The sequence below is a fragment of the Oncorhynchus mykiss genome, chromosome 2 (assembly GCF_013265735.2).
Source record: "Oncorhynchus mykiss isolate Arlee chromosome 2, USDA_OmykA_1.1, whole genome shotgun sequence".
Taxonomy (NCBI): domain Eukaryota; kingdom Metazoa; phylum Chordata; class Actinopteri; order Salmoniformes; family Salmonidae; genus Oncorhynchus; species Oncorhynchus mykiss.
In genome coordinates this window covers 62,602,104-62,620,702 of record NC_048566.1, presented here as the reverse complement: position 1 = coordinate 62,620,702, position 18,599 = coordinate 62,602,104, and the positions used below count along the sequence as shown (strand labels likewise).

The following is an 18,599-nucleotide window of genomic DNA, read 5'->3' as shown; positions in this document are numbered from 1 at the left end:
CCAATCTGTCCCCCAAGGACTGGAGTTGCCCATCCCTGAGCTAGACCATGCTGGTCAGAACAGTTTTTACCAGCACTGACATGAATAGACCAGCATAGGCCAGTTTGAAATTTATGCTGGTCTATGCTGTTTTTGTTTTAGCAGGGACCGTACATCTCTGATGTCAATATCCAATTATTTTTTTTTACCTACTGTGAAGTAAAATCGCAATAGTCCTAATAGTATAGTATATACCATACTTTATATGTTTATACTTTACAAACATACATTGTTATTATGTAGTTCTCAAAATCTGTACTAGAAAAAAAAACAGTAAAGATCTATAGGTTTATCAAACGGTTAAGTGATTATAAATTGAGAGCAGTAGGATTAAGTAAAACGCATTTTATCAAATGAAAATAAAATGATATCAAAAAGTAATGCGAGCATTGCACTGTGAAAGGAAATGACTTGATATGAACGTGTACTGCAATGTGAAACACGTATTTCGAAATGATTACGCTTGGAGAAAAAGCGACTGTGATTTTGTGTGTCCTACTTAGTCAATTGAAAAGGTGCTTAGAGTTTTAAAACAACTGCCTTTTTGATGATCTGTTCAGAGTTTTGTTGTACAAAAAAATGTACCACATATCTGTGAAAATTGCACCAACGGGATTTTTTTAAGGCTCTGCAGAGTGAAATGGCCCTCTACCCCCACCTGCTGCTGAAATGCACACAGTGCATCAACATTCAATCAACTGAAATGTGTCAAACGTGTCGTATTTAACTGCAAAATAGAGAGTTCTGAGAACATCGCTTCTTAGCAGCTAGGGACAGCAGCAGTGTAGATATGTTTTTGCTTGATTGTTAAGTGGCTCTGGTCTTGTGCACAAGCAGGCACTAGATGGCGATCTAATCACCTTTATGAATTCGAAGCAGTCATTTCACTAAAGTGGAGTAGATCTTCAAACCAGTAAATTGTGTTTCAAGTATTAAAGTGGAATACAACTCATCCACATCATGCACATTATGTGACTACCTAATAGTGTGTTCATAATAGGGGATGGTAATATTTCAGATGGAGGTGTCTAGAGGACACTCATTTAAGTGAATGCCTTGAAAAGGACGCAAATGAAGACACAGTCACTGTAGGATTGATATGACCTCACCCCACAGGCAGTCACCACTTGAAATTAAAAATGTAGTCTAGATGCTAGGTGGAACAAGCTGGTGAGTGTCTCCCTGAGACAGAGTGAACAGAGCCATTGTGTCATGTGTCTTAGTATTCAGCTCACTCTCCTTTGTCACCAGGGCCAAGACTCACATCAATTCAATATGGTGGCCGGTCAGAGGACTGGTAAGAGGCGCAGGATCCATACTAATATAAGCTGCACTGAGGGTCTGAGAAACTACACATGCATACCAGTTGAAGACGGAGTACTGTATGCACGGGTATTTATAATCAATATAAATGGAAAATGTGGCTGATGTACATGTACCCAGGGCCAAATTCTTGGCGTGAGAGATTTAAAAAATCTGTATGGAGTGCAGTTGCATTGTCCTATTTGTTGAGGTAAATTATACTTAACTCGTATGCTTTTTTCCAGATACTGTATCAAGGAGCTGTGATGAGCTTTGCTGAAGCGGGCACCCAGTTCAATTTTTTTTACTGCACTGGGCTAAATCAGGGTCACAGTGATTCTTAGTAGTCTTAAACAAATCTACTTTGAAACACCAGACACACGTGGTTATGAGCTTAGTAAACGAAGGCACCTATACCATGTCAGACATAGACTTGATATTTATTTCATTTTGAGTTCACATCCCTATATATATATCACACAAGACTGAAATGGAACAAAACTGTTTGACATAGAAACACCACATTTGAGATGTTTAAAAAAGGTATAATCTTTATTAATCATGAAATAGATTAATAACATTCCACCCATGAGACCAAAGAAAGAGTTACAGCTATCTGCCTGTGAACTGCTCAAGGCCAGGCACCAAGGTAAAGGTCCCGGTGTGAACCTGAACCAGGCCTGGACCAGCCAGGGCAATAAATCTATCTGTCCTTGCTATGAGATACAGCAGACAGACTGCAGTCCTAGACAGTAAGGCACGTCTGAAACCCATATTGGCCCGATACTGACTGGCAAACACACTCCGTCTTCTCTCTATCTCTCTGCGTTGTTGGCTAGGACTAGGGAGCTAGAGTACTGTCTATCATCTGCTGAGGAGTTTCATATGATTCTTAAATCTAAACAGAGCAAAATGAAAGACCAAGTACAGACAGTTGACATTTATCAAAGAATACTTTTTTATTGCTTATTTGAATAAATACTATTTCAAAGTGATCAAATAACATGGTAGCTACATCGTAATACTAGATTGTCAGTAGACTTTACCTGAGACGCTGCAGTCACCTCTGTAGCTGATCAAAAGCTAGATGACCTCGTTCCAATGCTTGATTATCACGTGGTGCCAACAGCGCCCTCTGCAGTTGTCTGGTGTGGTGTTGCTGCCCTTCAGGGAAGGCAGTAAGTTGTATAGTTATCTCCTGATGGGGCAAAATCACTACCCTGAAACCACACAACCTACTACCTCACCCCGTGCGGACATCAGAGAGGCAGATCCCTTTCATGGGGCAAAATCACTACCCTGAAACCACACAACCTACTACCTCACCCCGTGCGGACATCAGAGAGGCAGATCCCTTTCATGGGGCAAAATCACTACCCTGAAACCACACAACCTACTACCTCACCCCGTGCGGACATCAGAGAGGCAGATCCCTTTCATGGGGCAAAATCACTACCCTGAAACCACACAACCTACTACCTCTCCCCGTGCGGACATCAGAGAGGCAGATCCCTTTCATGGGGCAAAATCACTACCCTGAAACCACACAACCTACTACCTCACCCTGTGCGAACATCAGAGAGGCAGATCCCTTTCATGGGGCAAAATCACTACCCTGAAACCACACAACCTACTACCTCACCCTGTGCGAACATCAGAGAGGCAGATCCCTTTCATGGGGCAAAATCACTACCCTGAAACCACACAACCTACTACCTCACCCTGTGAAGAACATCAGAGAGGCAGATCCCTTTCATGGGGCAAAATCACTACCCTGAAACCACACAACCTACTACCTCACCCTGTGCGAACATCAGAGAGGCAGATCACTTTCATGGGGCAAAATCACTACCCTGAAACCACACAACCTACTACCTCACCCTGTGCGAACATCAGAGAGGCAGATCACTTTCATGGGGCAAAATCACTACCCTGAAACCACACAACCTACTACCTCACCCTGTGCGAACATCAGAGAGGCAGATCACTTTCATGGGGCAAAATCACTACCCTGAAACCACACAACCTACTACCTCACCCTGTGCGAACATCAGAGAGGCAGATCACTTTCATGGGGCAAAATAATAAATACATCATACAAACAAAAGTATTGAAATGAACAAAGAGCCATACCAAAACAGAACCAAATGATGCATATGAATGACATTACAAGCATGTTATCATCTTGAATTGGTTCATAGTACATATTCCCATCGAGGTCCGGGTGGCGGGCGCGCTGCAGAGATGATGGATGATATTACAGCCACTTCAGGAAAGACAGTAAGTTGTATAGTTATCTGACAGGAAGGGTATGACCCTAAAACTATACAACCTACTACCTCACCCCAAAGGACCATCACAGACCCGGCGGCCTACACTGGTACTCCAGTACCTTAGTCCCAGTCAACCAGGTCAGGAAGACAACTTGTTTTCATTTTTTTGAAAAGGAGATGAGAGTTTGGATCCACTATTGTAATTTCTCGATTTATTTTTGGACAGGACAGATGTTAAGTCCAAATCAAATCAAATCAAATGTATTTATAAAGCCCTTCGTACATCAGCTGATATCTCAAAGTGCTGCACAGAAACCCAGCCTAAAACCCCAAACAGCAAGCAATGCAGGTGTAGAAGCACGGTGGGCTAGGAAAAACTCCCTAGAAAGGCCAAAACCTAGGAAGAAACCTAGAGAGGAACCAGGCTATGAGGGGTGGCCAGTCCTCTTCTGGCTGTGCCGGGTGGAGATTATAACAGAACATGGCCAAGATGTTCAAATGTTCATAAATGACCAGCATGGTCAAATAATAATAATCACAGGCAGAACAGTTGAAACTGGAGCAGCAGCACGGCCAGGTGGACTGCGGACAGCAAGGAGTCATCATGCCAGGTAGTCCTGAGGCATGGTCCTAGGGCTCAGGTCCTCCGAGAAAGAGAAAGAAATAGAGAATCAAGGAGAGAATTAGAGAGAGCACACTTAAATTCACACAGGACACCGGATAAGACAGGAGAAGTACTCCAGATTTAACAAACTGACACATAAACTACTGCAGTATAAATACTGGAGGCGGAGACAGGAGGGGTCAGGAGACACTGTGGAGAGACAGACAGAGATGGTTACTGAAAGTAGTTCGGGGCAAAGGCAGTCGGTCACCAAGGGGGCATGTGTGGTCCTGTACCAGAAGAAGACAGCTTCAACATACCTTAGAAGACACAGAACAATGGTTAGGATTGAAGCATAAACACACAATCACAGAGAGAGAGAGGGAGAGAGACAGAGAGACAGAGATAGAGAGAGAGACAGAGAGAGAGGGGGAGAGAGAGAGAGGGGGAGAGAGAGACAGAGATAGAGAGAGAGACAGAGCGAGAGAGAGTAGGAGAGAGAGAGAGACAGAGAGACAGAGTAGGAGTGAGAGAGAGAGAGAGAGAGAGAGAGAGAGAGTAGGAGAGAGAGAGACAGAGACAGAGAGTAGGAGTGAGAGAGAGAGACAGAGATAGAGAGAGAGTAGGAGAGAGAGAGACAGAGAGTAGGAGTGAGAGAGAGAGACAGAGAGAGACAGAGAGAGAGAGAGAGATTGAGAGAGAGGTAGAGAGAGAGCCAGAGCGAGAGAGAGAGAGAGAGGGGGGGGGGGGGACACTGGCCTATCGCTCCCTCCCTCCTCCTCCTCTCTCCATCAGTCTCTAAGCAGCTTGTCAGGTAGCAGCATCTGAAAGGACCTAAGAAGAAAAATCTATTACTTGTAGAAAGGGGAAAACTTAAACTTGATATTTGGCTTCTTACAAAATGTAAGAACAAGGTCATTGTAAATGAGTTTTTCCCTCAATCAAGTGCCCGGTGAAATGAAAATAAAATGAAATTGGTGTGTTGATGCAGAAGTATGCACCCAAGTACGCACATACATTCTCTGATTCACTTCACAGGGCCTGCTGTCAAGTCATTCAATCACATTGGATAGTGCTCCTCTGCTACTATATCCCCTAGGAGCAGGAGAGGACAGTGCAGAGAGTCTTGAGAGGCCCATTGTCGGCTCAGTAGTAAGGAGGATTCTGTTGCCTGCATTATTAAACATAGCTTTGCTTACTGTTCTGGTAAGTGGATCACTGGAGGCTTGGCTTCTAGGTACAAACACACACATGGACACACACACTTTAATACATGTTTACTGGAAAGGAGCGGTTTGGGTTCACAAGGTAAAAACACTTGACCTTAGCTTGCTGATTGGACACTATCTAATATGGCAGACGGCTGTAGAGTTATGATCCATAGTTGACACTATGCTGGTAAAGGAATTCCTTTGAACATGAACCAGCTGAGAACATCCAGTGAGACGCAAACACACACATATCCACACACACGCCCGCACTAGGGTTCAGATTTTCATACCATCATACCGTTTCTGTACCATACTGGTACAGAATATATATACCATATATACATATATACCATATATATAAGGTATTACCTAATGTGCAAACAAGGGGCGCTATTTTGTAAAAAAAAGAAACCTGCACAAAACTATTAAGGCAACAGGGCTCTTGATCCAGGAGAGGATTGAATGTCTCTGCTGTAACCAAGAAGCTTGATCCGGACATCTAACCACTTAGCAAGTTAGCAAACCAAATGCATAGCTAGAGGCCTGAGCTGGATATCATTTATTTGACACATCTTAGATTTCTTATAGTTATATAGTTAACCTTAACCAAACCAACCTTCCTGCCCTCCATACTGTACACAGTACCTCCCTACACACATGCACACACACACACACACCCTCTCCTCAAACGTACACCCCTCTCTGCATTCCCCCTGTCAGAGCTTCTGTAGACCGGTGTGTGTGTGTGTGTGTGTGTGTGTGTGTGTGTGTGTGTGTGTGTGTGTGTGTGTAGCCCAGAGAGGTAGCCAGGTGCAGACAGGAGGAATCCAGACAGACACGTCAGAGCGTTTAAAAAGGGAAGCATGGCTTCTTAGCCCCCTGGGTTAACGGAGGGAGCAGGCATGGACATCTATTCATACCAGGTTTAGAGAGGGAGACGCATAGCGCAGGGAGCAGGTTGGCAGACCAGGTCCAGTTACACATGGGGGTTTCTGGTCAAAGTCAGACAAGCTGACCTCCCTATAACCTCTGGTACTGATATGGGCCTCGAGAGGTGTCCTGGTGTGTACGCTGTGCATGAAGACTGTCTATGGAGTGATATTAAGCTGTGCATGTTGACTGTCTGTGGAGTGATATTCAGCTGTGCATGTTGACTGTCTATGGAGTGATATTCAGCTGTGCATGTTGACTGTCTATGGAGTGATATTCAGCTGTGCATGTTGACTGTCTATGGAGTGATATTCAGCTGTGCATGTTGACTGTCTATGGAGTGATATTCACCTGTGCATGTTGACTGTCTATGGAGTGATATTCACCTGTGCATGTTGACTGTCTATGGAGTGATATTCAGCTGTGCATGTTGACTGTCTATGGAGTGATATTCAGCTGTGCATGTTGACTGTCTATGGAGTGATATTCACCTGTGCATGTTGACTGTCTATGGAGTGATATTCACCTGTGCATGTTGACTGTCTATGGAGTGATATTCAGCTGTGCATGTTGACTGTCTATGGAGTGATATTCAGCTGTGCATGTTGACTGTCTATGGAGTGATATTCAGCTGTGCATGTTGACTGTCTATGGAGTGATATTCAGCTGTGCATGTTGACTGTCTATGGAGTGATATTCAGCTGTGCATGTTGACTGTCTATGGAGTGGTATTCAGCTGTGCATGTTGACTGTCTATGGAGTGATATTCAGCTGTGCATGTTGACTGTCTATGGAGTGATATTCAGCTGTGCATGTTGACTGTCTATGGAGTGATATTCAGCTGTGCATGTTGACTGTCTATGGAGTGATATTCAGCTGTGCATGTTGACTGTCTATGGAGTGATATTCAGCTGTGCATGTTGACTGTCTATGGAGTGATATTCAGCTGTGCATGTTGACTGTCTATGGAGTGATATTCACCTGTGCATGTTGACTGTCTATGGAGTGATATTCAGCTGTGCATGTTGACTGTCTATGGAGTGATATTCACCTGTGCATGTTGACTGTCTATGGAGTGATATTCACCTGTGCATGTGTGTCTGTCTGATTAGAAAATATCTTGTGATAATCTAGCACATAGCAAATCCTCGTTAACATGGCCTGTATGGAAGCAGCATTAATCAACATTAGCTGACCTAGCACCAACCTCATCTTTAGAGAAGAAAAATGGCCTCAGTCATCGCAGTGACAAGGCATGCAGCATTGGTCACCCGGAGCAGGGAGCTTTACCCACCAGCTGTTTCTCATCAGACAGACAGACAGACAGACAGACAGACAGACAGACAGACAGACAGACAGACAGACAGACAGACAGACAGACAGACAGACAGACAGACACACACACACACACACACACACACACACACACACACACACACACACACACACACACACACTCAACCCTAACCCTTATCCCAACCCTAAACCTAATGCCTAACCATAAACCTAACACCTAAAATAGCTTTTTTTACAAGTGGGGACAGGCTAAATGTCCCCACTTCTCTGAATTTTATAGTAAAACACACACACACACACACACACACACACACACACACACACACACACACACACACACACACACACACACACACACACACACACACACACACACACACACACACACACACACACACACACACACACACACACACACACGTGATAGAAATGTGATTTTCCCAATTCTATAGCACAGAGAAACATGGCATTTGGTCCTCTTTCAAAAATAATCCAGAAAGGCCAGCCATAACTGTAGCCTCCAGGCTCACTATTGTACAGGGACTGTGTGATCAGCAATATGACCCAAAATACTCTTCTGCCCACCTGCTTTATGGCTCCTGTTCTATTCACTCCTCAGGTCTTATCGCCCCTTTGTCCTTCGTCTCAGTAATGACCATAGTCCCACTAATACCCACGAGCCACCATGCTAACAGAAGCACTGATGGAGCCATACATCTTCCTGGTGACCCGGAGGGTCCATTAAGACAAATCAACAGTTCTGACACGTCCAACCCTCCACTCTGGCTGTCCCCCCTGCACCCCTCGATCTGACGGTACCCCAGCGCCTGGCCATCTGACGAGACTTGCGCCTGCCGCGTAGTGCCCTGCCTACACAGAGCTCCATCTGTCGTAGGGTCTATTAATAGAGGGTGGGACACATACCTCTCCTCTCCTCTGAACTGGCTGAGAGAGTGGGAGGACAGGGGGCTACAGTATAAACAGTAACTTTGATGAACAGGTTAGCAGCTAGGATGGTTAGCTACTGTACATTTAGCTAGGATACAGCTAGCTACTACTGTACAGTTAGTTATCTATTGTACTGTTAGCTACAAATAGCTAATGTTAACTATAGCCGACATACAGTTAGCTTACATACAGTTAGCTACAGTTAGCTGCTGTATTTTACCATTTGAGCCCTTGGCAGGATCAGGTCTGCCATGTAAACCACTGTTGTCAATGCTAGCTAGCTACTCAGGTTAAGTATCCTCATGAGTCACATGGGACAATCATAAAACCCATTGATAACGGGAGAATAGAAAGAGAGATCAGAGATCAAATAAATAGCTCACGAGTCCAACTCGATTGTTCCTCAGGCGTGTGAGTGTGCGAGAGTGTGAGTGTGTGCGTGGGTGAGTGTGTGTGTGCTTGTGGCAGTGTCAGTGAGTGTTAGTGTGAGATATGCGGCCATCTGCTTTGTGTGTAACCATAAACAAACGCAGGCCCACCAGAGGCCAGGCAACTTCACAGTATCATTTCCACAAGGTCCGGTCTAGACTGCAAGCACGGGGAAATGTATCCATGCTTGCATGTCTCTGGGTAGATGATTCACAGATAAGGTTATAACGGGAACGGTTATGCAATATCATTTATAATTCATCACCACAAATGCAATATGTAGGCTGTTCTGTGCCATACTGGAGCACATGGGCAGATTAGAGGAAGGATATTAAAGAGCGAGAGAGAGAGAGAGAGAGGGGGGGGGGAGAGAGAGAGAGAGAGAGAGAGAGAGAGAGAGAGAGAGAGAGAGAGAGAGAGAGAGAGAGAGAGAGAGAGAGAGAGAGAGAGAGAGGGGGGGGGGGGGGGGGGGGGGGAGAGAGAGAGAGAGAGAGAGAGGATGAAAGAACTGAGCTATGGGGGTGTTGACTGTCAGAACAGTGTTCTACAGCCTAACGTAGGCTTCTGTTGAGTCTATGTGGGTCTACTGGTAGCCTATAGGCTATAGGCTAAAAGGGGGCAATATTTGAGTTTGCTAACATTGCTAATAAAGGAATGATGCACAGTTAGCTTAGCATAGCTAAACACCATGGGTCTTTGAAGCCTTGTCCCTTGTCCATATAGCCGTGGTAGTATGGCCAGGCAGCATGGGATCTATACCCTATTATGTCTGTCTAATCGAATGCCTGGCATGCGCAGAATTCCAGAGCCGCGGGCAGTACTGGCTAAGGATTGGAGGCTTGGGGCTTAGCGTGGGTCTGAGGTTGGGGTCAGGGTTGGAGCTGGGGCTGGGGGCTTGGCTGAGGATGGGGCATGGGGCTGGAACTGGGGATGAGGTTGGAGCTAGGGCTGGGGAAATGGTAGGGGCATTGGATAGAGCTCGGGCGGCCCCGGCTCTTCTGCACCATAAGCAGGCCAGGCAGGTTGTGTTACGGGTCAGGCCAGGCACAGACTTGCTGGGGGAGTCGAGCCAGGGCGGGGCACGGAGGGGGCTGGGGTGGGGGGACGGGGTTTGTGCAGCTGCAGGCCTTGCCAGCATCACATTTTGGGCCAATGGAAAAACACAGTTTATGGCGTCTGCCCAAGGTCAGCTCTTTGAGAAGAGGAGCTGGGAAGGGTCCAGCGGTGCTGTCTTCAAGGCTGCTTTTGTATGTCAGTCAGTCAGTCAGTCAGTCAGTCAGTCAGTCAGTCAGTCGGCAACAATTAAACCTCCAAATAAGAAAAGAGCAGATTATGTATTCCTTCCTGTCACTGTACATTAACATACCTCTCTCCCCCCAATATCCTCTGGATACCTCCATCTAGCCTACCCCATCCCTTCACTTTTACTCTCTCTCTGGACAACTCCTCTCTCTCTCTCTCTCTCTCTCTCTCTCTCTCTCTCTCTCTCTCTCTCTCTCTCTTTCTCTCCTCTCATCCTGCTACCTGACTACTTTGGCAGAGACACACAAAATGGATGGGAGAGCTGCAGGGGGCTGGAGGGAGCTGAAGGCAGAGAGCGGACACCATTTTGTAACGGTTTCAGGCACAGAAGAGAGATAGCGGTGGTTGGCTAGACATAGAACTTTTTATGCCCCAATGGATTCTGAAGATTAGGTACGGTGTGGTGTGGTGTGTGTGTGTGTGTGTGTGTGTGTGTGTGTGTGTGTGTGTGTGTGTGTGTGTGTGTGTGTGTGTGTGTGTGTGTGTGTGTGTTTTAGCCACCTGCACTTGGTAATTGCTATTTCAAATTAAGATGAGGCAGTCATAAATACAAAACAAATCCAAATCTATACAATATGATATATTACAAATTGTATTATAAAATAGCTTACAATAAGTTACTTACTGCTAGGGCTGTCCGTCTGTCTGACCATGGGGTTCTCTGATTGGCCAAAAGTCCCGTGCCATCGGCCAAGGTCTGAGTCAGTCATGCAGCCTAGAGAGAGAGAGAGAGAGAGAGAGAGAGAGAGAGAGAGAGAGAGAGAGAGAGAGAGAGAGAGAGAGAGAGCAAGAGGGAGAGGGAGAGAAACAGCGAGAGTGAGGAAGAAGAGAGAGATAGATAGATCCAGTCTCTGTAGTCTGCTGACTAATGAGCTCACCCCATATTCTCCCCACAGTCTGACTTGGGCAAGGAAACTCATTAGTGGAGGATGTACCACACCACAATCTCTCTGCTCCCTCTGCTGAACACTGAACACACACACCAAAACATTAATCGGCACCAACAAAAATCCTAGCAACCACAACACCAACAACACAACAACCTTTTGCTCAACAAATGACCTATATCAAATGCCTTATAAGGCCTGGTGAAATAGCTCAGAGTGTAAGGTGGCTGCAAGGGTTGGAATCACAGATTATATATATTTTTTGTTTGAAATGTAGAAGTTACACTGATTGTGGTAGTGTATTAAGAAGGGAAGGGCAGCCAACATCGTTTAAATAAAGATTCAATAATGAGGAAGTGCTTCTTTCTTTACCTAGACACAGCGCTAATAATATTCCATATTACATAGACATGTACATTTAAATACTCGGACCAACACGGTATACAAAAGTTTCCAGGCTTGCCGCCGTAATGGAGACCGTTCTAACCATGAAGGTAAATTACCTGACAAAATCATGGGCCTCTTTTATTTTGCAGAGCGAAAGAAGAATTTAAACGTAAATGTACATTTTGTATTATCATGCTACATCTTTTCCCGTAAAAGTACAAGGATGTTGAACGTTGTCAAGAATGCAAAAAAAACGTGCCATTTGAATTTTGTCAAGTCAAGGACGCATGAAAATATATTGTCCTTTGGTCTAAGACCTTGTGGAACAGCTAGACTTTGAACAAGGAGGATTTGCTATCTCTCTCTGTAGCACAAGTTGACCTATGAACTCCTTAAAGGGAGTTTATGGAATGTTATGGAAAAACTGTTGACTTGTCTTAATGGATGGGGGGGGGGGGGGGGGCTTGTGTGTGTGTGTGTGTGTGTGTGTGCGTGTGTGCGTGTGTGTGTGTGTGTGTGTGTGTGTGTGCGTGCGTGCGTGCGTGTGTGTGTGTGTGTGTGTGTGTGTGTGCCTACAGATCTCCCATGTGATGGCGAGTGTGTGGAGGTGAAAAGGACGGAAGACGGGGGTAGTTAGTTATCGTCATTAGTCAATGCTCAACAAAGCACAGAGAGAAGGAGAGAAGTAAAGGGCTGTTCCTATTGGACTGGAGGAGAGGACCACCAATTACCAGCCTCCACTTAGCCGTGCTGCTGAAGGGTGATAATTCTGCACAAGGACATTAATTGCAGCTGCAGTATGTAGCCTTGCAGAGGCAGCCAGGGGTCTTTTATATATTGTTTCTAATGTTTGTAATTACAGTAGGGCAAGATGGCCCTATGCCCGTGCATGTTTATGGCCCTGCTGTGAGTAACCCGACTCCTGTGACGACGGAGCAGAGGCAGTGGAACTGTACTGTGTTGACAAGTCAAAAGGCTTGAAGAAGAAGGTGCAGACTGCAGAGGGCAGGGGACATACAGTCTCTGTGATGTGTGGGTGAACCAAGACACACTGTAGGATGGCATAGTAAAATGCAACCATTTGAGCTATAAAGGCTTTGCAAAGATGCCCAACTGTTAACAGCCAGCAACAAACTACTTTAATTGTATTCTCCAAGCTCCAAGTAAGAGTACTGTAGGTCCAAATATTCATTTTCTTGGCCTTGACAGTGTGAGGGTATTCACTTGTTCTACGACTACATGCATTTCCACAATAACCTTCACTTTAAATGTTTTGTTGTTGTTGCAATTAATGACGTAAATGTAACAATATCACCATCCAAGAAATGGTTACAACCATGTAATCAAGATATAACATGTTCAGATACATTCACTGACTAACAGTACTACATCTAACACACCACATGTGCAGATACATTCACTGACTAACAGTACTAAATCTAACACACCACATGTGCAGATACATTCACTGACTAACAGTACTAAATCTAACACACCACATGTGCAGATACATTCACTGACTAACAGTACTAAATCTAACACACCACATGTTCAGATACATTCACTGACTAACAGTACTAAATCTAACACACCACATTTTCAGATACATTCACTGACTAAAAGTACTAAATCTAACACACAACTAAAAGCTTAACAATCTCCTCCTACTGGCAGTCTTTAGTTTGAGAAAATGGTGGCGAGGAAAGGAGGGATTGGAGTGGATAAAATAGCAAGTGGGAGATTTCTGGATAAACCCTCTGACACTCTGCTCCAGTAGCCTACCTCTAACTTTACACTTCTGCAGTCTGCAATTTTTCTAGGACAAAATCGCCATGGCGACGACTGAGGCCAAAAAAGGGAGGGAATATATGAGTGCTGGAAGAAAAACTAGTAGAGGCTCTCAGCCCAAATGCTATCTGGAATATCACTCAGCCTGGCAGGTACATAAAACAAGTATCCTTCCAAATGATGCATACTCTACTAAGGGGCCCTTTGGACGTGGTACACTACCCATTACAAACTATCTAAAACTTGACTAACTAGTGCCTGGAACTAGCCCAAATGCAAGTTTATTTAGCTGGTGATTTGAGTCGCTCATTTGGTCTGCTGAGGTAAACTGATTGAGTGCAGGTCAAAGTTGAGACAAAAGGGCCTACATTGGGGAATCTAGCGTTAGAGGAGGAAAATCATCATCATCCCCCAAACTCTCCCCAGTCCAATATTATGTCATTATTACTATGCTCAGCGTCTCGGCGGAGCTCGTGTGGTTTCATGGATAAATCTCATGTGACGTGCCTGATGACATCCCGATAAACGCAGAGAGAATAAAATGGCCCCCAATCCTCAGTGGTCAGCGGCGTAATGGGCTAATGGCTTCCATGTGTGAGGAGAGGAGAGGAGAGGAGAGGAGAGGAGAGGAGAGGAGAGGAGAGGAGAGGAGAGGAGAGGAGAGGAGAGGAGAGGAGAGGAGAGGAGAGGAGAGGAGAGGAGAGGAGAGGAGAGGAGAGGAAGGCATGACTAGGGGGTCTGAGGGGAAACCTACACAGTATTTCTGCTTCTGCCCTCTCTGGCCCCATTGTATTGCATATAATCCTGCTTTACACAGAGACTAGAGGACCTGTAGTGTCCACTGTTACCCACTCTAGTCTTCTTTAGCCTCAGTGCTGTGAACCTGGAAAGCTAGACAACACAATCTATAACTGAGGCCAGCCTTAAACATGCCAAATTTAAGTTTATTCATTTACATGTGAGAGTATAATTGAACTCTAGAATTGTATGACAAATAAAATATAAAGGGTTCTGTAAACAAAAAAACAAACAAACAGCATTAGTTGTTTTTACATCTACACATACATTTATGAGCTCTAGGGCTGTCCCCGAAAAAAAAAATATTGGTAGACCGAATGTCGTCTGTTTTTTAACATGCATTTCTCCATATATAGACACACCCTATGTGTTTTAATAAAATCAACTAATTCCAGTTTGTCTGATGCTTTAAGCTTACGGTTTGATGCCTGAAGAGGGCGCCAGAGATCTAGATAACCAGAAGGGGGAAAAAAACACTTAACCTGACCCATCTTTTCTCCTCCCATTCCTGCTGACTTTCCCATATTCTGCCATTACTCTCCAGAAGTTGCCAGTAATAGGCTACAGTAGGAGTCAGCAACCTTTCTCATGTGGAATTCCAATTGATCTGACTATTTCTACTGATCTGTGTGCCAGTTATGGTTTTCGTATGCAAATGTTCATTTTAAAACATGTTTTATAATAAAGTCTTCATATCTCAAAATCAACATCATGTGGTTAATCATAATTATATCTAAATAAAAATGATACAAACCTAAAAAGTAACTTCTATTACCATTGCCAATATGTAAAAAATAGCCTAAATAAAGCCAACAAATAAAAACATTGCAGCCTGCAGGTAGAAAATATCCTGATAAAAATAAATATCCTATGAATCACATTGGCTACACATGGCCAGTCTGCAAGGAACTTGAAACATTGTGTCAACTATTAACTAAATGGGTCCGGTTTGAATCTTGCGCCCGCGAACTTGCAACATTGTATAAAATATTCTGGGCCCTCAGAGTTTCCCGCATCGGGACATTCACAGCTGTAGGCTACTTGCGCTTGGATAACAAGCAGTGGTTGACTTGGGCAGGAGCTCCCCGGAGCTGAGTACAGGCACCTCAAATGATCCACTGCTCGAGCTCCTGTTCCCCTTATAGAATATTAGCTCAGAAGTATTGTGGAGCTCCTGCACCTAAATATAAACAGTACCAGCGCCCAAAATTAGTACCGGAACCTTTTTCAGTTCAAGTCAAGCACTGATAAGAAGCCTATTTTATGACATTTCAGAGCATGACATTTTACCCTTTCACTCTGAGTAGTTATCGAAACAGAGAGAGCTGGAAAGATGTTTTAAATACACTGAGAAACTATTGTAATTCTCAATGCATGTGAAAACAGACTTTGTTTGTTTGCTGTTTGAGGTGAAGAAAACGTTACTTTGAGAAGCTCCACAGGTCATTAGTGGTGGTGCGTTAAGCCAACCAGAAGTACTACTAGCTCCCCAAATGGGCACATTTCTATCCCTACATTTGCTCGTAGCCCAGGTAGCCTATAGGAATATTTCTATGCGTGCGTGTCCTTACTCAACATTGCGTGTCCTTACTCAACATTGACAAACGCAAACAGTTCACACAATTAAGTTATGAAACGATGAATGTGCACATATTGGGAAAGAGCGCATTCTGGAGAGAGAAGTGCATTGTGCATCTGGGCGCGTGGTCAATCAGACTCCTGCATTGGCCATGCAGCATTTACGGTGATACGGCCTCAGCAGAAGTCAGGGCATTCATACTTCTTGCGCTTTGCTAAGCAGTGCAGAGCAGTTGTCAAGGAAGTGAGTTTGTGTTTATACAGGATGTACTGCCCCCCACCTACCGTTTTTTTTATCCATCTACACACAATACCCAATAATGAAAACACACCTGAGTCAATACTTTGTAGAAGCACCTTTGGCAGCGATTACAGCTATGAGTCTTTCTAGGCAAGTCTCTATGAGTTTTCCACACCTGGATTGTGCAATATTTACCAATTATTATTTTCAAAATTCTTCAAGCTCATTGCTAAAAAAAAATATTTTCAGGTCTTGCCATAGATTTCCAAGTAGATATAAGTCAAAACTGTAACTCAGCCACTCAGGAACATTCACTGTCTTCTTGGTAAGCAACTTCAGTGTAGATTTGGCCTTGTGTTTTAGGTTATTTTCCTGATGAAAGGTGAATTCCCAGATTCTGGTGGAAAGCAGACTGAACCAGGTTTTCCTCTAGGATTTTGCTTGTGCTTCGCTCCATTCTGTATCTTTTTATCCTTAATGGTGACAAGCATACGCATAACATGATGCAGCCACCACTATGCTTGAAAATATGGAGAGTAGTTCTCAGTGATGTGTTGTATTCGATTTGCCCCAAAACGTAACACTTTGAATTCAGGACATAAAGTTTATTTCTTTAGCAGTATTACTTTAGTGCCTCGTTGCAAACAGGATACGTGTTTTGGAATATTTTCATTCTGTACAGGCTTCCTTCTTTTCACTCTGTCAATTAGGTTAGTATTGTGGAGTAACTACAACTGTTTTAAAATAACCATTGGCCTCATGGTGAAATCCCTGAGCGGTTTCCTTCCTCTCCGGCAACTGAATTAGGAAGTACGCCTGTATCTTTGTAGTGACTGGGTGTATTGACACACCATCCAAAGTGTAATTAATAACTTCAAAGGGATATTCAATGTCTGTTTTTTTTTATTTTTATTATTATTTTTATTTTTTTACCCATATACCAATAGGTGCCCTTCTTTGTGAGGCATTGGAAAACAATTCCTGGTCTTTGTGGTTGAATCTGTGTTTGAAATTCACTGCATCGAATACCTTACAGATAATTGTATGTGTGGAGTACAGCGATGAGGTAGTCTTTCAAAAATAATTTGAAACCCTATTATTGCACACAGTCCATGCAACTAATTATGTGACTTGTTAAGATCATGTTTACTCCTGAACTTATTTAGGCTTGCCATAACAAAGGGGCTGAATACTTATTGACTCAGGACATTTCAGCTTTTCATTTGTAATTAATTCGTTTTAAAAAATGGTATTAACATATTTAGACTTTGACATTATGGGGTATTGTGTTTAGGCCAGTGACAAAACAATATCTCAATTGAATATATTTTAAATTCAGGCTGTAACACAACACAATGTGGAAAAAAGTCAGTGGGTGTGAATACCTTCTGAAGGCCCTGTACATATAGTTAAATACTGTCCTTCCCTTGTGACTTACGGGTCAGTACATGCAGGTCTAAGTACCAAGGTTGGTGCTCCTACCAACTAACTGTCATAATAGTAAGAGTTGAAAATTGGAATCCATTTAGCTAGTTGGGGCTTGTTGGAGCTGATCATGAACGAACAACAGTGTTGACTTATGCAATCTGTCAGCAATATAGAATCTGGCTAGCTGAAACTACAAGCTCAACATATTCCTATGCGGATGGGCATATAGGCTTGTATGTACAGTATAGGACTATCTCTTCTCAAAATAAATACAGTCTTAATACCTAGGCCTAAGTATCGTCACAAAACCTGCAAAGTAAAATACTGTAAACCTGCATCTTAAATTCAGTTGAGCAACTAGTCACATGGATGCAAAGGACTTTGACAAAGTTTTAAAATGCTTACAACAGCTAGCCAAAACCTAAATAGGGCTCTATCCAGCTCGGCATGTCTAACTTTTTATTTGATTTTACTAGCTCTGACTTTGCTAATAGGAAGAATGTACATTGAGGGAGAATGTACTTTCTATGACTGTGATATGTGGTTGTCCCCCCTAGCTATCTTAAGATAAACAAGATAAGAGAGTATGCTAAATGACTAAAATAAATCAAATGTAATGGTCAATATAATACATTGTTTCATATACGTAACTCAGAATGGGATGTCATTTTTTTTGGGGGGGGGGGTGGGGGGCTAACCTAATAGATACAGTGGATTACATAAGATAATATCATAGAAATAATTCAAGGCAAGATTGAAAATGCCTGACCTGTATTTAGGCCTACCGATCCGCTGATCAACCAGATGCAGGAAAACATGATTTAAAAAAACACACCGTGCACTAAATGTCATTAGGGATAACGGCTGGCCGAACCAGTTAAATCATTTCTAGCTTCCTAACTGGAGAAATTGAATTTCCGGTGGGCATTTTGGTTGTGATGATGTGCCACCATCCTCAGATCTGTGAGATCAGAGCAGAAAAATATTGGACGCAAATCACAATAATACTACATCTCTAATGAATAGAAATCGAATTATTCTACATGACAATTTCTCCATTTAACAAATGAAACAAAGCACCGGTTGTTCATGGTTATGTGGTGCTGGTGGGTGATTCATTTTCAGTATGAGTGGTGGTAAGAGGACATTGTGCCACAT

General features: G+C 43.6%; 1 long non-coding RNA gene across 4 annotated transcripts in view; it reads right to left on the bottom strand.

Annotated features, from left to right (window-relative positions):
* Window positions 1-1,865: 1,865 nt before the first annotated feature.
* Window positions 1,866-18,599, bottom strand: part of LOC110493430 — a 56,655-nt gene continuing 39,921 nt past the window's right edge. For 3 of the 4 annotated variants that reach the window (XR_005037456.1, XR_005037455.1, XR_005037453.1), the window contains 2 exons: window positions 10,960-11,049; window positions 1,866-4,258 (listed from right to left, as the gene is read on the bottom strand). This is a non-coding gene — a long non-coding RNA (uncharacterized LOC110493430). Of the gene's footprint in view, window positions 4,259-10,959; window positions 11,050-11,212; window positions 11,304-18,599 lie in introns of all 4 variants that reach the window. The other variant, XR_005037458.1, reaches the window with a different exon arrangement.